At 47.2% G+C, this 24,370-nt stretch overlaps 1 pseudogene; it reads left to right on the top strand.

Annotated features, from left to right (window-relative positions):
• Nucleotides 1-12,998: 12,998 nt before the first annotated feature.
• LOC140912897 (up-regulator of cell proliferation pseudogene) overlaps nucleotides 12,999-24,370 on the top strand; it is an 82,662-nt pseudogene continuing 71,290 nt past the window's right edge.

Genomic DNA, 24,370 nt, shown 5'->3' with positions numbered 1-24,370 from the left:
AGCTAATCTTTTATGACTAACTTCTACAAAACACATAGGTCATAATGACCCCAACTGGATCATCTCTTTTCTAACTTTCAGTCAACTTTTCATATTAGAGGTGCCTAGATTCAAAGTTTTCCAACCACCAAGGTTTTCAGTCTCAGTTGTTTACTTGTCTGTCCCCTCCTCCCATTCTGATTAGCAAAAACTATCAGCTAGATATGACCTCGCTTCTAAAAGCCTGTCTCCAAATTAACCCTTAACTATGTGGTGTTCTATTTCATTAATTCCTATTGGCAGAATGCACATAATATGGTTGCAATTAGTTTGATCACATAATGGGGTATACACATCCCTCAAACCAGGGCAACAATGAGTTTCAAGAGATTGTTCGAAGACCAGAAGAGATGATTCTTGAAATATTTCTTTCATGATGGGGTACCCATCGCGTATGGGGTGTAGTTGTTTACACCCATTGGTGGTTACACTAGCTTTACTGTATGGGTTCCAGTGTGGGGTGGTAGGTGACAAATAGGGGTATGCAGTCAGAAGGGGGTTTATTTCTGTATTGAAGCAGGTTCTCCTGGGGTATTTGTGTGGCCTGTTGCATGATGCAATCTACTTCTCTGATGAAGTGTCCTTGTTTGGTGAAGGTGGTTTTAAGTGACCATACTGGGTGGCCGTACTGGGTCAGACCAAAGTCCATCTAGCTCAGTATTCTGTCTTCTGACAGAGGCCAATGTCAGGTGCTTCAGAAGGAATGAATAAAAAAGGTAATCATCAAGTGATCCATCCCCTGTCACCCATTCCCAACTTCTGGCAAAGAGAGGCTAGGGACACCATCCCTGCCCATCCTGGCTAATAGCCATTGATGGACCTATCTTCCATCAATTTACCTAGGTCTTTTTTGACCACTGTTATAGTTTTGGCCTTCACAATATCAACAACAAGTGTGTTAAGCTAGGGATAGTCAATAGGCGGACCATGGGCCAAATCTGGAATGCGAGATGCTTTTGAATGGACCCCACAATGTTTTTATTTGTTTATTATCATTATGGGTTTTTAAACATTTTTTTCTTGGAGTCTGGACCTTGACTATACCTTGACCAAGAAATTTGGACCTTGACAAAAATAGGCTATCCCTTCATTAAGGTATATATCACTTACTTTCTCCTCAGAGCACATTCTGTGGTATCTGAGTGCCTGGCTGTCAATAACATATTTCTTGGTATGGTTGGGGTGGTTACTAGATCTATGAAGGTAGGTGTGGTGATCCATGGCTTTCTTGTATATGGTTGTCTGTAGGGTTCCATTGATGAAGCTGATTGTGGTGTCCAGAAGTTGATGCTAGTGTGGGAAAGCTCCAGAGAGAGTTTAATGGATGGGTGGTGGTTGTTGAAGTTGTGGTGGAAGTCTGAGGGAGTTTAAGCTGTCTTCCCATAGGATGAAAATTTCTTAGGTATATCACTGGTTTCATGATGCACTTCTCCAGAAATTCTTCTTCAGGATGACCCATGAAGAGGTTAGCATATTGGGGAGCCATCCTAGTACCCCTGGCTGTTCTCATGCTTTGGACAAAATGTTTATTGCTGAAGGTAAATCTATGACAGGCGAGGATGAACTGGATGAGTTTGGCTATGTGTTTGGGATGGATAATTGATGGTTGTCCACTGTCTTTTAAATATTTGGGGCAGGCAGCTATCCTGTCATTGTGAGGGATATTGGTGTATAGGAAAGTGACATCCATGGCGGCAAGGATGGTATTCTGAGGAAGGTTGTTAATACTGTGGAGTAGAGTAGGGCTCAAATGTACTTGAGCCATCCAGCTACTGTGAGAGTGGACTGTCTGGAAAGACTCTTGCCTAGGCTCACAGCACATGCACGTTTCAATCTCTTTGGCTTATGAGTGTTTGCACGCAGTGTTCTAGAAAGCCAAAGGTTTCCTTTAATAGATGTTTTCAGTATTGCTTCCTCAAACGGGCAGTCAGTGCCACACACTGGCTGAAATAAATGCTGAGTGACTGAGATCAAGTAGGGGATGCTGAGCTCTGTGGTGCACAATCCCCTCCATTGTAAGACTGCTGATTTTGCAAAATGCTGTTGTTTTGACGAGCTGTGTCTGGGGAACTCCTTGCTCAAATGACCCTGAAATTTGGGTCACTAACCCTATCCTGTTCCCCCATGAGACAACAAATTTCAAGATAGTCCAAGTAAGCATAGAGATCTTACAGCACTAAGAAGAAATAACATTTAAGTAGAAAGGGCTTCTCAACCTAAACTAAAGCAGAGCTGGTGCTTCATTATAGAATCATAGGACTGGAAGGGACCTTGAGAGGTCATCAAGTCCAGTCCCCTGCCCTCATGGCAGGACCAAGCACCATCTAGCAGGTGTTTGTCTAACCTGCTCTTAAAAATCTCCAATGATGGAGATTCCACAACCTCCCTAGGCAATTTATTCCAGTGCTTAACCACCCTGACAGTTCGGGCATTAGGAAAAAATTCCTATCAAAAGTTCCCTTGCTGCAATTTAAGCCAATTGCTTCTTGTCCAATCATCAGAGGATAGGAAAATAATGTTTCTTCCTCCTTCTTATAACAACCTTTTAGGTACTTGAAAACGGTTATCATGTCCCTTCTCAGTCTTCTCTTTTCCAGACTAAACAAACCCAAGTTTTTCAATCTTCCCTCATAGGTCATGCTTTCTAGATCTTGAATCATTTTTGTTGCTCTTCTCTGGACTTTTTCCAGTTTGTCCACATCTTTACTGAAATGTGGCACCCAGAACTGGACACAATACTCCAGCTGAGGCATAATCAACGTGGACTGGAGCAGAAGAATTACTTTGCATGTCTTGCTTACAACACTCCTGCTAATACATCCCAGAATGATGTTTGGTTTTTTTGCAACAGTCTTACACTGTTAACTCATATTTAGCTTGTGGTCCACTCTGACCTCTAGATCCCTTTTTTGCAGTAATCCTTCCCAGGCAGTCATTTTCCATTTTGTACATGTCCAACTGATTGTTCCTTCCTAAGTGGAATATTTTGCATTTGTTCTTATTGAATTTTGTCCTAGTTACCTCAGACCATTTCTCCAGTTTGTCCAGCTCTTTTTCAATTATAATCCTATCCTCCAAAGCACTTGCAACTCCTCCCACCTTGGTATCGTCTGCAAATTGTATAAATGTACTCTCTATGCCATTATCTAAATCACTGATGACTATATTGAACAGAACTAGACCCAGAACTGATCCTTGCAGAAGCCCACTCGTTGTGCCCTTCCAGCATGACTGTGAGCCATTGAGAACTACTCTGGGAATGGTTATCCAACCAGTTATGCACCTACCTTATAATAGCTCCATCTTGGTTGTATTTTCCTAGTTTTTTAATGAGAAGGTCATTTGAGACTATATCAGATGCCTTACTAAAGTCTCGATATACCACATCTACCGCTTCCCCCCATCCACACGGCCGTCACCCTGTCAAAGAAAACTATCGAGTCGGTTTGATATGATTTGTTCTTGACAAATCCATGCTGACTATTACATATTGCCTTATTATCTTCTAGATGTTTGCAAATTGATTCCTTCATTATTTGCTCCATTATCTTTCCGGGTCCAGAAGTTAAGCTGACTGGTCTGTAATTCCCTGGGTTGTCCTTATTTTCCTTTTTATAGTTAGGCACCATATGTGCCCTTTTCCAGTCTTCTGGAATATCACCCGTCTTCCATGACTTTTCAAAGATAATAGCTAATGGCTCAGATATCTCCTCAGTCAGCTCCTTGTGTATTCTAGGATGCACTTCATTGGGCTCAAGTGACTTGAAGACATCTCACTTGTCTAAGTAATTTTCAACTTACTCTTTCCTGTTTTGAACCTACCCCATTTTCACTGGTGTTCACTATGTTAGGCGTCCAATCGCCACCAACCTTCTTGGTGAAAACCGAAACAAAGAAGTCATTAAGCACGTCTGCCATTTCCACATTTTCTGTTATTGCTTTTTTGTCTTCTTTGAGTAATGGGCCTACTCTGTCCTTGGTCTTCCTCTTGCTTCTAATGTATTTGTAGAATGTTTTCTTGTTACCCTTTATGTCCCTAGCTTGTTTGATTTCCTTTTGTGCCTTGTCCTTTCTAATTTTGCCCCTTCATTCTTGCGTTGTTTGTTTGTATTCATCCTTTGTAATCTGACCTAGTTTCAACTTTTTGTAGGACTCTTTTTTTTATTTTTAGATCATGGAAGATCTCCTGGTTAAGCCAGGGTGGTCTCTTGCCATTCTTCCTATCTTTCCTGTGCAGTGGAATAGTTTGCTCTTGTGACCTTAATAATGTCTCTATAACACATAATAAATGGGTTAATTGTTTATCAGGTCCAAATACCCTAACACTGCACTGGAGACATTACCATACCAGGACTGGCCTGGAGGTGTCTTAGCATTAGCTCCCCATGTTGCAATGTGGGTAAATTTGCTTTGTAAGTAATGACAGTACTCACAGCTCCCCAAAAGGAGAGAGGAAGTAGCGTGAGTGAAGGGACTGATTTGGTCGCTGGGAGGTAAGCAAAGCCACAGTGCTGTTAGCTACACCTGTAAAAGACATGTCCCAGCAAAGAGATGGAGGAAGATATGAAGAAAATCAAAAATAAGTCTTCCCAGAAGGTGTAATCTGCACTGACTGCTGAAAGGGAAATAAAGGGTCAGATCCTCCGGATGAGCCATTGATGCCCAGCACAGCTCAGGGTGACGGGTGTAGGCTACCATCACAGCCACCTGATCCTCAGACTGCCAGGCACCAGTCTGATCCTGAGCAGCAGCTTAGAGCAGCCAAGGGATCATTCCAGCTTCTGGGATCACCACAGAGACAGGGTCCTGAGTCTATGCCCCCTCCTCCAGTAGCTGTGAGCTGGGATGTCATAGAGCTGGTTATACTGGAAGATTTTCTAGGAAATTCTCAGTTGGCCACTTAAGCCATTTTCAAGTGGACTCTGCACAGCGCTGAGGATAAGGATTGGGATCAAACAATGCAAACCAACCTAGTGGAGTTCAAAGTGGGCCAGAACTATGTTTTATTTGCATGGAAGTAATGCCATTGGCTTCATTTTTGTTATACCAATATAAGTAAGAGAAGAATTGAACCCAGGATGTATAAGTCATCTGTTACTTACTGGGTACTGCTTTTCTTTAAATTACAAACATCAGGCTGTCTATGGAATGAGTAAACTGTATATAAAGTCACCATTTTCTACTCTGAAATTTTGGTTTGTTTTTACTTCCTTCTGCAGAAAGAAGTAAAGTATTTCAAGATGTTCTGTCCAGATTAAACCTGGAGAAGCACAGAAGCATCAAGATCAGGCTGAGGGATGTTTTGGAGATCTGCCCAGAAAGCATCAAGAACAGGATTCCAGAGGCATTAGGTGATTTACCTTGGCATTTCCTGAGGAAGGTCATGGCTCTGAATGGGACGGCCAGAAATACAAGCATTGGGCACAAGGCTCCTGCAGAAGAAATGGATGATTATGAGGAGAAACTGCATACTGATGGCACTTTCTGTTTTAGTGACACTGAGATGAAAGTTTCTCTGCAATCTCTTGATGTTCTTTGTGCTGTTCTGCTTTGCTCAGTTTCCTACAGCAGGAGATCCTGTCCAAAATGTCCATGTGCCAGTTTGCCCTCCCTCTGCTGCTACCCACCCTCAACACCCCCAAGGGCACCCTACTACTGTGGGTCATCAGGGACATTGTGAGGAAGTGGAGGCCGCACTCCCTGGCACAGAGCAGAGGGTTCAGAGAGGAGAGCCTGGTGCTCACAGAAATGCCAATGATTTCTTTTCTGTGGATGGGGAGCTGCAGCTTCTCCAAGTCCCAACTCCTCAATGAGGTTCTCAGCCCCTCCCAGCAGCACCACGATTTCTTTATCCATTGGGACATGGAGTCTGGGAACTTCCTTCAGAAAATCGCAGATGGGCTGGTTGAGATTTCCTGGTATTTCCCTGGGGGGACGGAAATTTCTGATCTTTTCCCAGAACCCATTGCAGTTACAAATCTGCACGGAGACATTGAGTCCCACTGGCTACAGTTTAGCTTTTTAACAGCGGTCTCCTCCGCAGTGTTCATAGTTACCGAGAGCATCGGTGAGAGAGAATACGAGCTGTTATCATCTCTGAAAAAATCCAGCTCTAAATATTACTTCATCCTCAACTGCAAGAATAAGAAACCCAAAGAAACTCTGGGATTTCTTAATAAGCTGTCCTCAGTGTTGAAACTGAGCAAATCACTAGTACTGGTGAAAGATAGTACCATGAATAATGCAGGATTTGTGGAAAAAGGTGAAGTCCACCATAGGAACCATAGTGAATTCATCTCCGAAGACAGTGAGTTTGGAAGCCATGGCTGTGACGGCACGTGACCTAGGAATCCAGGTGGATGAGGAGTGTCAGGCATGTCAGTGTGCGAGGAAATATACTGAAGAAATCACTGCAGAAATAAGAGATGGGGCGAAATACAAAAGCGGAATGCTGAGCCTGCAAGGAGACCCATGGAAAAACTTGGCTCAATTGGAAAAAGAGATGTGCCAAATGAAAAGGCAAGGGGACGTGGCCATTGAAGACTATAAATCTGCGCTGAAACAGAAATGGTTAGAGATACGTAGACAGCACAATCAGTGTGACCGTACTAATGGTTTGACTAAGTTTATCAATGGAATAGTACAGTTGAATCCAGTGGAGAAACATTACTTTCTGAAATGGATGAAATTTAGCCTGGATAATATTGCTAGGGGGAATCTTTCTGAAATGTGGGCAGACTATAAAGAGAAATGTGAAACTCCAGGAGTGGACCGAAAACAGCTGGAGGAATTAGATAAATTAATATCTGATAGTTCCTTGGGGGTGGAGCATTTCATGCGTGAGTTGGGACAGTTCTATGACGCTGAATGCTCAATGGTTAAAGAAGGGAAAATGGAAGAAAGCCAAAGACAATTCTCCCATCTCCCATGCACAGCAGCTGACCTGATGCTGGAAGGGTTTCCTGTGGAGCTGATCGATGGAGATGCCTCCAACATCCCCATGAGCTGGGTAGTAGATGTTCTAACTCATCTCCATATCAGACTAGGGGGTAGATCCAGAATGGTGGTTATAACAGTGCTGGGAGTGCAGAGTACTGGGAAATCCACTCTTCTCAACACCATGTTCTGCCTGCAGTTGATCAATGTAGCGATCGATGTACGCGAGGAGCGTTCATGACACTCATTAAAGTTACAGAAGCTGTTCAGGAGCTGCTTGGCTGTGATTTCATCCTGGTGATAGACACTGAAGGTCTGAAGGCCCCTGAACTAACAGCACTGGAAGACAGTTATCAACATGACAATGAGCTGGCCACCCTGGTGATTGGACTGAGTGACATCACCATCGTTAACATGACCATGGAGAATGCCACAGAAATGAAGGATGTTCTGCAAATTGTGGTCCATGCATTTCTCAGAATGAAGGAAATAGGACAACAGCCAAACTGCCAGTTTGTGCACCAGAATGTCAGTGATGTGTCTGCTCATGATCAAAACATGAGGGACAGGAAACACCTCCTGGAGCAGCTGAATGAAATGACCAAAGCTGCAGCAAGGATGGAAAAGCAAAGCAGGGAAATGGCATTTTCTGATATTATGGAGTATGACCCAGAAAAACACAATTGGTACATGCCTGACTTGCGGCATGGAGTCCCTCCCATGGCTCCCGTAAACACTGGATACAGTGAGAGTGTGTGTGAGCTAAAGAAATACCTGTTTGAATTCATAGAGAACCGTTCACGGAAAAGAGCTGGAAAGGATATTCCTGATTTTATTGTATGGTTGAAGAGCCTCTGGAAGTCAGTGAAACATGAGAACTTCATCTTTAGCTTTAGAAATAGCCTTGTAGCTGAAGCCTATCACCAGCTGTCTATGAAGTATTCTGAATGGGAATGGGGTTTCCGCAAGGAGATGTATCTCTGGATATCTGAAAAAGAAACTTTTATCCAGAATCAGCTGCCAGAGACACTAGAGGGTGATCTCTTTCACAGCTTAAAAATGGAAGCACAAGGGAAGCTAGAGCAGGGAGAACAGAAGCTCTTGAATAACTGAGAACAGTATTTTAAAAGTGAAGCTCCAAATTTGAACCTGATAGAAAAGTACAGAGAAGATTTCAAAAGGAGCACAAATAGCCTCAAAAGAGAACTTGAAAATTCTTCAACCAGTAACTGTAAGGAAGCAATTCGAATACGAAGAGGACAGCACAAGATAGACAATACCCAGTCTGAGTACAAGCAGAAAATTGAAGGGGAAGTTGACAGACTCTTGGCTGAATACCGAAACAGAGAAGATAAATTAGACCATGAGAAACTGAAAAAAGAATTTGAAACGATGTGGCGAGAAACCCTGTCAGAGTTAACGCTCTGTACTTTACAGAAACGTCAAGTTGTTCAAGATATGGATCTCCAGCTGAGAAAGGATCTGAAGCACAGAGCGGGTGCTGTCAGACAGATACTACAACATGCAAAAAGCCTGCTGGATTATAGAATGAAGTCTTTCACAATGAAGAAGGAGTACTTAAACTTAAAATGGACCAGAGCAGTTGCAGAATACTTCTCACAGGAATGTTACTGTAAAACTGAAGAGTTTGCTCTATCTTTAATGACTGAATGCAAGAAATACATTGAAGAAAAAGTTAAATCCAAAACAGACTATGATGAAACCTATTGTGGAGAACTGCTGCATATGGTTAATGAGAGGTTAAAAGAGGAGGAGATTGAGCAACTTCACACTTCTCCTTTGTTTGAAGTTGACCTGAAGCGTCACGTTTTGGGGGAAGCAGCTTGGCATTTCAGAAGATGCATGAAGATTTTATCAAAGAAAATGATCCTCAGCAACATCTGGAGAAGCTGAAACCTCATTATTTCTCCATATTTACTGATCTCTATTTGGAAAAGAAGGAAAGCCAAACAAGGGTGAGGAATTTCTGCGATCAGTGTCTCAAACCTGCCCTGGTGGGTTATGTCAACAAAAGGCTCGGACAAGAAATAGTTGACAATTTTCTCAGCAGTGAACAGGCCCTTGAATACGCCAGCCAAAGCTTCTTTCAGTTCTTTTTGCTAAAGAAGCTGCTGGAAGAGATGAACTTTGACAACTATGTGAAATAGATAAGTAACTATGAAGAGTTTGTCAAATCCTGGATACAGAGATGTCTGATAGACCACTATGAAGGGAAGGCAAGTTTGAGAGATTTGGAGAAAGGGATTCTATCCAGAATAATAAATAAAATCAAGGGAATTCTGAAAAACTCCATAAATAAAAACAATAACACAGTTTCTGCCTTTTTAGACAGCTTTTGCAAAGAGCTGCAGCAGGACCTGGCCATTTCCAGCAATAGCTTAGTTGAAGACAATTAGAATCCGTTGAAGACAATTAAACTGCTATATTTAGAGCATGACTGTCATTTACTCTCCCTATTGTGCATTAAGAAATTAGTATTCTTGTTTTAATGTAATCACGCATAAGAAGCAACAGAAAACCATTTACAGTTAAACAAAATAAACTTGGGAACGGACTTTTTTGTGCTGGCTTATTTATTTTGAAATGTTGCCTTGGAACTTTTTGTTTTATTTAGCCCTGAGAGGAAGGATAGTGGGTGAGGTCAGCAAACATTTCAGGAGATGTGATACTTCCAAAGAACAAACCCAAGATCCCAAGTGATGCAGGAACCCTTAACATTTAAATTAGCCCTTCTGAGAGGCCTGATGCTGATAAGAATGACTGACCTCATGAAAAACGGGCTTTGTTTTCTCACTTAAACAGTGAGAAAATTTCACGGAGCCCTGAGCTCTCACTGGGGGGGATGGGGTGGAGACCCAATGGGGCACAAGTTAGTAACCGCTGTGGTGGGATAGGCAGGGCCAGCTCTGGAGTCAACAGAGCAACCCTCAGGTGAAGCAGTTAAACCCCAACCCAAAGACTGGAGTTTCCACAGTTACAAGGGAAATTAGATAACTATACACACACACACACACAAACAGACTGAAATATGTAGGGTTAGAAATCCCCAGTAACAACACTGATGGCCCAAACTCTCTGCAGTGACCCCAAACCATGACACTCCCTCTCTGAGTCTCTTCTCGACATTGGGGCTGTGAGTGTAGCTGGATTGGGCAGTGGCTCCGTCTACTGTCCCACGGAGGAATCTCTTCTCTTCATTGCCACATGCCACGCAGTTGCCGTACTCTATCTGTCAGCCCAGCTGCTCAGTGGATTTGCCCATGTCACCCGGTTTCAGTTGTTCCTTTCCACATAGAATCATAGGACTGGAAGGGACCTTGAGAGATCATCAAATCCAGGGGTTCTCAACCTTTTTCTTGCTGAGACCCCATTCAACATCCTATAAAAACAATAGGGCCCGGCAGGGGGGAAGCGTGGGCTCCAGGCCAAGGGGACACACTTGGGCATAGGCATAGTTTTACTTCTATTTTTGGGGGGGGCGGGGGGAGGAATGCCTGGCATGGTTCATCCCATCTCCACAGAGCAGGGTCCAGGGAGGATGTGCCATCTCCACCCCCTGACTCACTCAGGAGGGCACCCAGCTTGTCTGTGCTCTGGGGCGATGCAACCAAAAATATATCTCAAAGTGGGGACTCAGTTCAAAAGGTTTGAAAACCGCTCAGGGTGCAGGCAGGGGGTTAGTTAGGGGCTGTGTGAAATGAGGGGAGTAGCTCAGGGTGCAGGGAGGGGATAGCTAAGGACTGTGTATGGGCAGGGGGTAGCTCAGGGTGCAGGCAGGGGGTAGCTATGGGCTGTATGCAGGCAGGGGGGCTTCCAGTGCAATGCCCAGCTTCAGGGGCAAGGCACTGGGACTCCCGGCTTCAGCCTCCCTGCTGCTCCTGGCTTGTGGGGGAGGGTAGGCTTGCCGGCTCGAGCACCGCGTTGCTCCTAGCTAGGAGGGGATGTGGGGACCCTGCCGGCTTCAGCCCCACCTAGCTTCTGGCTGCGCCACTCCCGGCTTGGGGGGGATGGGGTGGGCACCACGGGCTTCAGCCCCGCGCCGCTCCTAACTACAGCAGGGGGCCCACTGGCTTCAGACCCGCACCGCTCCTGGCTTAGGGGGAAGGGGGGGGGGCAGGCTTCAGCACTGGGGCTCCAGGTTTCAGCCGTGGGGCTCCGCGGCCCCCTTGAAAGGGCTCACTGACCCCCAGCTGAGAACCACTGATCTAATCCAGTCCCCTGCACTCATGGCATGACTAAGCATCATCTAGATCATCCCTGACAGGTGTTTGTCTAACCTACTCTTAAAAATCTCCATTGATGGAGATTCCAGAACCCCTCAGACAATTTATTTCAGTGCTTAACCACCCTGACAGGAAGTTAGCCATTGATAGCTACTCTCTGGAAATGGTTTTCCACCAGTTTTGCACGCATCTTATAGTAGCTCCATCTAAGTTGTCTTTCCCTAGTTTGTTTATGAGAAGGTCATGTGAGACTGCATCAAAAGCCTTACTACCGTCAACATATACCACATCTACAGCTTCTCCCCATCCACAAGGCTTGTTACCCTGTCAAAGAAAGCTATCAGGTTGGTTTGACACGATTTGTTCTTGACAAATCCATGCTGACTATTACTTATCACCTGATTATCTTCCAGATGTTTGCAAATTTAGAGCTTAATTATTTGCTCCATTATCTTTCCAGGTACAGAAGTTAAGCTGACTGGTCTGTATTTCCCCAGGTTGTCCTTATTTTCCTTTTTATAGATGCCCATTTCCAGTCTTCTGGAATCTCTCCCATTTTCCATGACTTTTCAAAGATAATCACTAATGGCTCAGATGTCTCCTCAGTCAGCTTCTTGAGTATTCTAGGATGCATTTCATCAGGCCCTGGTGACCTGAAGACATCTAATTGGTCTAAATAATTTTTTACTTGTTCTTTTCCTATTTTATCCTCAGATCCCACCTCATTTTCACTGGCATTCAGTATGCTAGATGTCCAATTACCACTAACCCTCTTCTTCAACACTGAAACAAAGAAGTCATTAAGCACCTCTGCCATTTCCACATTTTCTGTTATTGTTTTTTTCCCTCTTCATTGAGTAATGGGCCTACCCTGTCCTTGATCTTCCTCTTGCTTCTAACGTATTTGTAGAATGTTTTCTTGTCACCCTTTATGTCTCTAGCTATGATCTGTTTTGTTCCTTGGCCTTTCTCGTTTTGTCCCTACATACTTGTGTTATTTATGTTCATCCTTTGTCGTAATTTGACCTAGTTTCCACTTTACGTACAACAATTTTTTGATTTTTAGATCATTGAGGATCTCCTGGTTAAGCCAGCATGGTCTCTGGCTATACTTCCTATCTTTCCTATGCAGTGGAATAGTTTGCTTTTAGGCCTTGTAGTGGGGCAACTGCCCCACTCCAGTAAAACAGGGGTTAAAAGCATCCCTAGAGAGGGCTGTGGCTGGGCTAGGCTGATTCGGGAAGCAGCCACAGCTGTGGCCAGCTCAGTCAGGGTCCAGCTGGCCCTTATAAGAGGGCTTGGGGCCAGAAGTGAGAGGAGTATCACTCTAGCCCTGGAGGGAGAAGGGCTAGCTGCCTGGGAGCAATGTACCTGAAGTGGAGCAGTGCTGGGAAAGGGCAAAGGGAGCTGGGGAGCAGCAGCCTGGTAAATCCCCAGGCTAAGGCCTAAGAAAGGTACTGGGGAGGCAGAGGGGCAGCCTGGGGATAGGCAAAGGCAGCAGATCTTACCCCCTTGCCAATGATGAGTGGCCATTACAGACTGCAGTCTGCTCCAGTGAGCAGCGGCTAGATGATGACTTGCAGTAGCCACTGAGGCAAGGTGGGTTTAGAGGGTTGGGGGTTCCCCTGGGAGGGGAGACCCAGAGTGTGGGGGTACAGCTAGGGGGCAGCACCCCAAGGTAAAGGGGCACCGAGGTCCAGGAGGGATATGGGGGCCCTAAGGCAGGCAAGACACCAGCCTGCAGAGGGGGCTCCCAGTGCTGAAGAGCTGACTTCCAAGATGACCAGCAGGAGGCGCTATGCCGGTGAGCCTTCGCCTTGCTACAGGCAAGTAATAATGTCTCTGAAAAACTGCCAACTCTTGAACTGTTTTTCCCTTTAGACTTGCTACCCAGGGATCTTACCTACCAACTCCCTGAATTTTCTTAAGTCAGCCTTCTTGAAAGGCAGCACCTTGCACAGACGCATTGAATGTTGCCTGACATTATCAAGCTCTTTTTGAAATTCCTCACAATCCACCCAAACAAAAGAATTCGGTGTCCCGGGCAAGTTTTCCTATCTCAAGTTTTTAGACCATTATTCCAAGTCAATAATAAACACACAGAACGCGACCAATCCTAGTGTTGCCACTCAGGGCCTCCCACTCTCCAGGTGATCATTAATTCCCACCTCTCCCCATCCAATTCTTACACCTCACATATGGGCTCTGTCTCTCCGCTGCTCCCAGCACTGGGCCCTTCTCCCCTCCTGCTGCTGCACTGAGGTTCTCCGGCCTCCCTCCTTTGGGTGGCTCAGGTCTCCCTTCCCACAGCTCGGCCTGGGGGCAATGGGGCAACAGGTCTCCTGGGGCAGGGACGCTGCAGGGGCTTGGGTGACCAGATGTCCCAATATTCAGGGCTTTTTCTTGTATAGGTGCCTATTACCCCACACACACTCTGTCCCGATTTTTCAAACTTCCTATTTGGGCACCCTAGCAGCCCCTGGGAGTTCCCCACCCCAGGGCAGAGGGGCCCAGCTGGGCTAATTGGGGGGGGGGCAGAGGGAAGCAGCAGTAGTTCCTGTAATCTGACCTTTCCCACACCCTCCCCCCACAAATCTCCCCATGGGTCTTCTACTAACCCCCCCAAATCCTCTCTGCTCCCCTGAATCTGCCTCCTGACACCCTGCCTCGCCCTGCACCTCCTGCCCTTCAGTGACCCCCAAAAAGCCTTTTCCCCCTCCTGCCCCTCATGCCCCCTGAACTGCCACCTGCCGCCTCCTGCTTCCATCTCCTTCGCTTGCCCTTTGGACGGCACACGCCCCATTCTGCTCCCTGCCCTGAAGCAAACAACCCCCCGCCCTTTGGCTTGATAACACCCCTCCCCTGCTCCAACCTCTGTGCCCCCAGCCCCAAACCGCATGGGGCTGGGAGGAGGAGAAAGTCTTTGCCTGCTAATAAAGCCAGTTTGTGCCCCACAGCCCTGCCTTGGGGAGGGAGGGGATCAGCCTGAACTTCTCCCCCTCCCCAACACTGACCCCTGTAAACTGCCCCTGAACTTCCCCCTCCTCAACAATCCCCTCAACTCTGCCCCCCAAATCTACCCAATGCCTGGACTCTGCCCCTCCCCCATCCTGGCCCCCTCCTCAGTCCCCCTAATGAGCCCTGTATGAACCCCCAACGCCCTCTGCTCCCCTGAACCCATCTCCTGACCCCTGCAGCCCCTCCTGTACCTCAGCCCCCCTGAACTGCCCCCTCCCTTCCCTAGTGACCCCCAGCTCCACAGGGTGACTCTGCTGTGTCGGTTTAACTGTCACCCCAGGACATGCCAAGCTCCCCTCCCGCCTTACAGCCACCTGGGCCCTCATTAGCCTCGGGGGTGGGAGCTAATTTGCACAGAGGATAATGGAGCAGCCAATCAGGGGCTGGCCTGGGTGCCGGGGGGGCTATAAAGGGCTCCTCAGGGCTTGCAGACCCCTGGGCAGGGCTGTGGCTGTGCTGGGAGCCCGGGCTGCAGGGTCAGGGAGGGGTCTGGGCCCAGCCCCAGAGCCGGCAGGGGAAGCGGGAGGCTCTGGTGCTGCGCAGGGTGGGGCAAGAGCTGGGTACAAGAGGCCCCAGTCACTGCAGCTCCCCCTCTGTGGGGCTCCAGGGGAGAGGTCTGGAGCATTTGTCACACGCTTGGGATCCCCCCTGTAAGGGAGGACAAACTGGGCTTCATTCATACCCCAGTCTCAGTCATAATGCTGGGGTAACAGCGGGGGCCCCTTTCATAAAACACCTCATTATTTTTAGCTTTTCGTTTCATGGGTTGCAAGCCTCCCACATTCTCATCCAGTGAAAGAGCCGTCCCCTCCTGCTGGCATCGACCCCCATCCTTCTGACTGAATCCAATGCACCACTGCAGACTAGGGACCGAATGGCTAGGCAGCAGTTCTACGGAAAAGGGCCAAGGGGTTACAGTGTACGAGAAGCTGGATATGAGTCAACAGTGTGCCCTTGTTGCCAAGAAGGCCAATGGCATTTTGGGATGTATAAGTAGGGGCATAGCGAGCAGATCGAGGGACGTGATTGTTCCCCTCTGTTCGACATTGGTGAGGCCTCATCGGGAGTACTGTGTCCAGTTTTGGGCCCCACACTACAAGAAGGATGTGGAAAAATTGGAGAGTCCAGCGAAGGGCAACAAAAATGATTAGGGGTCTGGAACACATGAGTTATGAGGAGAGGCTGAGGGATCTGGGATTGTTTAGTCTACAGAAGAGAAGAATGAGGGGGGATTTGATAGCTGCTTTCAACTACCTGAAAGGTGGATCCAAGGAGGATGGATCTAGACTATTCTCAGTGATAGCAGATGACAGGACAAGCAGTAATGGTCTCAAGTTGCAGTGGGGGAGGTTTAGGTTGGATATTAGGAAAAACTTTTTTCACTCGGAGGGTGGTGAAACACTGGAATGCGTTCTTTTTGGAGGTGGTGGAATCTCCTTCCTTAGAAGTTTTTAAGGTCAGGCTTGACAAAGCCCTGGCTGGGATGATTTAATTGGGGATTGGTCCTGCTCTGGGCAGGGGGTTGGACTAGATGACCTCCAGAGGTTCCTTTCAACTCTGATATTCTATGATTCTCTTGCAGTGATTTCCCATAAACCCTGGGAAAAGCTGTTTGTCCACTCTGCCCAAAATACCTTCCTCTCCATATCCTGTTCCTGACTCATTTACTAAATTTAAATTGATTTACATTTCTGACAGCCTGAGATCTTGCTGTATATCAAGCAGAGCAGGCACTTTGTTGGGATCTCTAGATGCTGACAGAGCACAGAATAAAGACACATGGCTCAAACCCTGAACTCCTTACTCAGGATTTCAAATGGCAGTTGCCTCAGTAAGTTTTAGTGGGGGCTTGGCTACATTTTCAGGATTCCAAGCTCGAGGACACTAACCCATTCTAGTGCACTAAAACCAGAGTGTAGTCGTAGGGGCACAAGTGGCTAGGTGTAAACACCCATCCACGATGCTAGCCACATCCTCTGGCAGCTAGTCCCTCCTGCCACTCACACTGCTGCAGCAATGTTATTTTTAGTGCCCAACCTGGATCAGAGCTAGTGTGTGTATCTCTACCTGAGCTGGGAATCAGACCCCCAGCTTGAAGTGTAAACGTACCCTAAGTAAAACTGTGTAAGTAGCTTAGGCTCTAGTCAATAATGACTTATTTAATGAAGGTGGGATATTGGTACCCTTCCCAGGATAGAGTCCCCCATCCTGTAAGTATGGCTTACATTCTTCATCAGCAAGGAGATGTGGAGAACTTTAACAGAACTGTGAAAGATAGACATGGGAAAAGGATACTTTACAAGTATGATGGCTTTGCTAATGAGGGCACAACAACTCCCATCAGCCCTCTCCCTACTGTACATCCCTTTACCCTGCCCAGGAACCTAAGTATTTAATCAGTTCCTGATGGGCTTATTCATTGATTCCAAGGCCAGAAGGGACAATTGTGATTGTCTAGTCTAGTCTGACCTTCTGTATAACACAGGCCAGAGAACTGCCCCATAATTCATAGAGCAGATTTTTTTTTTAATGGCCAAACTTGAATTAAAAATGATCAGTGATAGAGAATCCACCATGACCCTTGGTAAATTGTTCCAGTGGCTAATTACCCTCACTGTCAAAAATGTACAACTTATTCCCAGTCTGAATTTGTGTAGCTTCAACTTCCATCCATTGGAGCGAGTTATACCATCTCTGCTAGAGAAAATATTTGTTCCCCATTTAGATACTTATAGACTGTAATCAAGTCACCCCTTCACCTTCTCTTTGTTAAGCTAAATCACTCTAAGGCATGTTTCAGAGTAGCAGCCGTGTTAGTCTATATTTGCAAAAAGAAAAGGAGTACTTGTGGCACCTTAGAGACTAACCAATTAATTTGAGCATAAGCTTTTGTGAGCTCCTTCAGGATAGGTTGTAGATCCTTGATAATGCGTTGGAGAGGTTTTAGTTGGGGGCTGAAGGTGATGGCTAGTGGCGTTCTGTTATTTTCTTTGTTAGGCCTGTCCTGTAGTAGGTGACTTCTGGGTACTCTTCTGGCTTGTCAATCTGTTTCTTCACTATCAAGCATTCTTACAACTACAATACCCACCTGCTGAACTAGCCATCACCTTCAGCCCCTACTAAAACCTCTCCAACGCATCATCAAGGATCTACAACCTATCCTGAGGGACGACCCATCACTCTCACAAATCTTGGGACACAGGTCAGTCCTTGCCTACAGACAGCCTCCCAACCTGAAGCGAATGCTCACCAGCAACCACATACCACACCACAGAACCACTAACCCGGGAACCTATCCTTGCAACAAAGCCCGTTGCCAACAGTGTCCACCTATCTATTCAGGGGACACCATCACAGGGCCTAATAACATCAGCCACACTATCAGAGGCTCGTTCACCTGCACATCTACCAATGTGATATATGCCATCATGTGCCAGCAATGGCCCTTTGTCCTGTACATTGGTCAAACTGGACAGTCTCTACGTAAAAGAATAAATGGACACAAATCAGATGTCAAGAATTATAACATTCATAAACCAGTCGGAGAACACTTCAATCTCTCTGGTCACGCGATTACAGACATGAAAGTTGCGATATTACAACAGAAAAACTTCAGAAATAGACTCCAACGAGAGACTGCTGAATTGGAATTAATTTGCAAATTGGATACAATTAACTTAGGCTTGAATAGAGACTGGGAGTGGTTGAGTCATCATAAAAAGTAACCTATTTCCCCTTGTTTATTCCTTCCTCCTCCCCCCCCCCCCCCGCCCCCCATTCCTCAGATGTTCTTGTTAAACCCTGGATTTGTGCTGGAAATGCCCCACCTTGATTATCATACACATTGTAAGGAGAGTGATCACTTTAGATAAGCTATTACCAGCAGGAGAGTGGGGTGGGGGGAGAGAAAACCTTTTGAAGTGATAAACACCCATTTTCTCATGGTCTGTGTGTATAAAAACATCCTCACTGTATTTTCCACTGTACACATCCGATGAAGTGAGCTGTAGCTCACAAAAGCTTATGCTCAAATAAATTGGTTAGTCTCTAAGGTGCCACAAGTACTCCTTTTCTCTCAGCAAAGGTAGGGATGGAGCCACCCACGAGCAGCCCTGACCACCCCTGCTTTGGTCCACAGTGTGTGAAAACCTACTAATAACATACACAGGTGAGTTCACAGCATGTCATGATCAACAGTAGCGAGGTCAGTGGCTGATCTAATCACATCAACACGAACCTTAATCCTCAGTTACTCTGAGGCTGTTTATAAATGTTTATATCTGACCGGCTGGTCCTGCTCTCTTCTGTCTAACATGGCTGGAAGTTTGCCAAGGGTTTCTTGGCTCCCATAGCCCAGCAGACAGAGAAGTGACAGCTGCAATGTCTATATTTAATATGTAACTCTCTGACGATGGATATTTGTATAAAAGATCTGGTGGGATCAAAATTTTAACTCCAACACAGCACTTGCTTCCAAGCTTTCTCCCTTGTGGGTGACTGGAGAGGAAGCTTTTGTAACAGTTATAAGGGTTTATACCTTACTGCTTGTGATAATATTGCTTGTGAAGAAGCCCAACGACCTCCAATAAAAATATATAGCATAGGTGTTAGCTAGAGAGCAAATCTAAGTCCTACTCGTGTACCCCACTCCCCAGAGCAGGGCTAAGGCTCACTGGGCTGTACACTGCAGCCGGGAATGTGGGAGGGAGGCACTCGGGCTGTGCGGAACCTGATTCAAATAATAATGGAGATAAAAAGAAAATGACTGTAATATCACAAAACTGCTGCCCCTCAGACCTTCCTCCTCACTGCATCCTCCCTTCTCTTGTCTTTCTGTTTAGTTTCTCCCTTCCTAATTAAACCCAGCACCACCACTGCCAAAAAACACACATCCCACTGGCACTAACATGGGGTCTGCTGCCATCCCATTGATGGTTCTGTCTGAGAGTTATATCGCTTCCCCCTACCCTGTCTTTGTCTGGTCTATTTAGAATTGTTCCTCAGACTAGCACTGTCTGCCATCCTCTGTTTGTATAGTTTCCAGTACAATGGGGCCCCGATCTCGGTTGGTCACTAGGTACGACTGCAACACACATGACTGAAACTTCTTCCCCTTTGTTATTAATCTCAGTGATAAAAGAACAGGTCATTTGTTTCAAGACCCCAAGTTAAGGAGGACTCTCTACTGCATGGCATGATGGCATGTGACTAGAAATGTGGGGAACAAACACTCCCCACATCTCTTAGGTGTGTCAGTAGCATATAATTACAGATTGACTGTAGGGTTGCCAACCCTCTGGGGTTGCCAACCCTCCAGGATTGCCCTGGAGTCTCCAGGAATTAAAGATTAATCTTGGATTCAAGATATGTAACATGAGGAGTTTACCTCCAGGAATACATCTAACTAAAATTGGCAACCCTAGTGACTGACTAGGCTAATAAATGAGTCACCTCCCCAAGAGTGGAACTCTAACCTGATTGCTAATAACTGATCCAGGGCTGTGCCTGAGGGGAAAGGGAGTGATGTGATTGGCCTAGGTCTGGACTGAACCCACTCTGATAAACTCAGTTCAGTTTTGCCAGACACAATCTGATCATCACTGTTAATTACCAGCAGGAGAGTGAGTTTGTGTGTGTGTATGGGGGTGGGGGGGATGTGAGAAAACCTGGATTTGTGCAGGAAATAGCCCAACTTGTTTATCATGCACATTGTGTAAAGAGTTGTCACTTTGGATGGGCTATCACCAGCAGGAGAGTGAATTTGTGTGGGGGGGTGGAGGGTGAGAAAACCTGGATTTGTGTGGGAAATGGCCCACCTGATGATCACTTTAGATAAGCTATTACCAGGAGGACAGTGGGGTGGGAGGAGGTATTGTTTCATATTCTCTGTGTATATATAAAGTCTGCTGCAGTTTCCACGGTATGCATCCGATGAAGTGAGCTGTAGCTCACGAAAGCTCATGCTCAAATAAATTGGTTAGTCGCTAAGGTGCCACAAGTACTCCTTTTCTTTTTGCGAGTACAGACTAACACGGCTGTTACTCTGAAAACTGTTAATTCTGTAGACTTAGTCACAGCTCAGTAGTGACCTGGCCCTGCCATACCAGCATCCTGGCTGGGAGCACGTCCCTGGGAGCAGGGGGAGAGCAGAAAGATATCAGTGTCCCGAAACAGCTGCTCTTGCCCTGCCAGTGACACTCTCTGATGAAGGACAGTCTGAACCTGAGCTTAAACCCTTTCAGTTTCATCTTGGTTCACCACTGGATACAAATAGAGCCTGTGATGGTGCCAAGGGTCACAGGAGAGGGGGATGATGTGCGCTCTTTAGGGATGTGACTTCTTCTCTTCTGCCAATTTCCTGTAAACCCAGAGGGACACCAGCCAGCGGCTCTCCCCAAAATACTTCTTGAAATGTCTGACTTACTATAAGCGTCCACTGCATAATACAGACACTTCGTTGGGGGATGGGATCTCTTTAGATTCTCACACAGACTGTGAGGTAGATACGAGGCTGGCCAACCTAGGGAATTAGCTCTCGCCACTCAGGAGCACCCTCTGCAGGTGGTGTCTTGCCCATAATTACCTGCCCTTTTCCAAGCTCCACCACATTAGGCCCTGCATCCCTCCCAGACCATGGTGCACTTTCCTGGGGTACCGCCCTCTGGCGGTGCCCCACTCTCTGGGTGCTGCCCCTCCAGGGCACTGGCTACCCCTAATCCCACCACTCGCCTCAGTGACCCACTGCCGTTCTTCACCTAGCCCCTTCCCTCAGGGGCAAACTGCAGTCTGAACTGGCCACTCATCATCAGCAAGGGGGGTGGACCTGCTGCCTCTTCCTCCCCGGCTGCCCCTCCGCAGCTCTAATACCTCCTCCAGGCCCTGTATCAGGCCCTCAGCCTGGGAGTTGGTCAGGCCAGAGCTACCCTAGCTCCCCCTGACCTTCCCCAGCATTGCTCTGTCCAAGTACCTTTCCCTGTCTAGGCAGCCAGCCCCATCACCTCATTCACTTTTCTCATTTATTTTTTCAACAGTCACCCTGTGCAGCCTCGTACATCCTGCCATATCAGTACCCCGACACAGGCCTGTGGATAAGGCTGATGTTGCAAACTTTATGTTCTGGGTTTAGTGTATGTGTCGAAGGGGGTCACACACTAGGTTGCTACTGTTGGGTGAACTTATTTCACACCCCAGAGGATCCTCACATCCCTCCATTCCCTCACATCCCTCGCACAAGCTTCCTGCATGCCACGCTCCCATGCCCCTCTATTTCAGGGGCTCTGTGTGCCCCCCAAAGTCCCTCCTCCTCCCATACTACCCCCCCCCCGTTTTCCCCTCCAATGACAGCAGCTCTGTGTGACTCCCATTCCCCCCATACCAGGGGCTTTGTGTACCCCATTCCTCACTCCCCCCATTCCTCCCCCAATAGCAGGGGTTCTGAATGTGCTCCCATTCCCCTACCCCCCCACGCATTCTTCTTCACTCCCTCCATACCGGAGTTCCCTAATCTTCCCCCCACCAGGAGCTCTGTGTGCCCCCCATTACTCCCTCCCTCTAAACCAGGGCCCCCCTTCACTCTCAGGCCAGCTCTGTCTGCCCCCCATTCCCAACTTCCCTCCATGCTAGGGGTGCTATGTGCCCCCTTCCCCCTATACCAGGTTCTCCTAATTTCATGCTGTCTGGAGTGGCTCACAACTGTGAGTGCCAATCTCAGGGCAGACTGTCAGAAAATAGGGCAGAGAGCCCAACATGGTCGTGTGTTTTATAATTAGGGTGACCATATTTCCCTATGCTGGATATGAACACCTCGTAAAATTACTCGTGAGTTCACTGGCAATCAATCAGAACTATGCAGTACAAACATTCAAATTAGCATCAAGTTGACTGAGCCTCCATTAAAAAGAAATACTGCCTAGTTGGATTCTTTTTATATACCTTCTTATCTTTAAGGCTTTAGGGTTCACATTTAGGGGTGTGTGACACCCCCACACACACCTTCCCACACCTGCAGGGTGAGGTGACACACACACATGCCCATACACCTCTCTCACATGGGTGTATGTGTGTGTGACTGACAGACTTGGCCCTTTCCCTGCCTGGTGCTCTTTGCCCTCCATGCCTTGCTGGGCCCCCGGGTCAGACCTGCCGCTCCTGGTACCTGGTGCCACATCTTACCAAGGCAACACATGGATGGGGGCACGCAGGCTCACATGCCTCCCCCCATTTCTGCAAGGGCTTATACCAAAATATGGCATGTGGCCACCAGCAGCCTTTTGGCACTGTGCAGGAGGGAAGGGCTAGGAGCTGCTTCCAGCCACAGAGGAGGAGTAGAGGGGAAGTGATGACCTGGCCCTTGTCTTTGCAGAGCTCATCTCATCTTGTTCCCCCCACCGTGGCTGGAAGCAGCTTGTCCCTTACTGCCCACACAGTATCATAAATTAGCTAAGACCTCCATGCTTCTGCTGGCCACCAACATAACCTAGATGCCTTCTGTCCCCCCCGGCTACAGCGTGGGAAGGAAGGGGTTAAGCCTTAAGAATGCACTGTGCACCAGGGCCCAGGTAACCTGATTGCAGAGGCTTCAGAGAACCCGGCCAGAGAGGTAGCTCAGCAGGGGAGGGTGCCTAGGGGACAGAGCAGCCCCACGCTCCTTGGGGGCTGGACCGCAGGGCAAAGAGGGCACTAAACCCCTGTCCGGGGGCTGCTGTGAAGCCTGCAGGGTCAGGTTGGGAACAGGCTGGAAATTGTTTCCCACCCCAGTCCAGAGCTTAGCGGCTTCCCCATGCATGCATTGCCCAGGGCTTTGACACACGCAGGGCTCGGCTCCTCCTGGCCAGTGGCCCGGGTTGGAGGGTCTTGGGCTTTCCCAGGGTGCTGGCCCAGCCAGAGGCAGTGGGGGAAGGAAGGAGTCTGCCGGCCATACTGTTAATAAGTGCAGGGCTCCAAACAGGAGCTGGTTCTCCGCACAGCGCTGGGAGTGGGATATGTCCTGCTGTGTGTTTGGGGGTGGGGGTTGATATGGAGGAGCAGCAGGACTTGTGGGGGTGAAGGGGCAAAGCAGGGAGAGGACAGTGGGAGGAGGAGCATGTAAAGGGCCGATGGTGATATCTGATCTCTGGTCACACAATCTATCACATATCTATTCAGGGAACACCATCAAAGGGCCTAATCACATCAGCCACACTATCAGAGGCTCGTTCACCTGCACATCCACCAATATGATATATGCCATCATGTGCCAGCAATGCCCCTCTGCCATGTCCATTGGTCAAACTGGACAGTCTCTACGTAAAAGAATAAATGGACACAAATCAGATGTCAAGAATTATAACATTCATAAACCAGTCGGAGAACACTTCAATCTCTGTGGTCACGCAATCACAGACATGAAGGTCGCTATCTTAACTGTCCAAAACTGGAAGATCGGAAATTCATGAAAAAACTCGTACAGATACAGACAGGCATCATCTTCCTTTCCAAATGCAGACAGATGGACATCGTACCAAAAGGACTGAAGGTAAAAAATCCATTACAATCTACATACCACACAGACTATGCTGACAGCTTGTGCCACACGCTCTCAAAGAAACTGCGGAACCACCTGATCAACATCCTCTACAGCAAACAGGGAAAGATTAAGAATGAGCTCTCAGAACTGGATACTCGCATAAAAAAACAACCCTCCACACAAACTTCCTCGTGGCTGGAATTTACAAAAACTAGACAAGCCATTTACAACACACACTTTGCTTCTCTACAAAAGAAAAAAGACACTAAACAATCTAAACTACAACATGCCACAAGGGGCCACAGCAATGGTTCCCTTAACCCACCCAGCAATATTGTTAATCTATCCAATTATACTCTTAGCCCAGCAGAAGAATCTGTCCTATCTCGGGGTCTCTCCTTCTGTCCCTCCACCCCCACGAACATGATACAGTTCTGCGGTGACCTAGAATCCTATTTTCAACGTCTCCGACTCAAGGAATATTTCCAACACACCTCTGAACAACATACTAATCCACAGAGACCTTCCTACCAACACTACAAAAAGAAGGATTCTAGGTGGACTCCTCCTGAAGGTCGAAACAAGAGACTGGACTTCTACATAGAGTGCTTCCGCTGACGTGCATGGG

The sequence above is a fragment of the Lepidochelys kempii genome, chromosome 6 (genome assembly GCF_965140285.1).
Source record: "Lepidochelys kempii isolate rLepKem1 chromosome 6, rLepKem1.hap1, whole genome shotgun sequence".
NCBI lineage: Eukaryota > Metazoa > Chordata > Testudines > Cheloniidae > Lepidochelys > Lepidochelys kempii.
The sequence above is the reverse complement of the archived record's forward strand: the minus strand, read 5'-3'. Positions and strand labels throughout refer to the sequence as shown.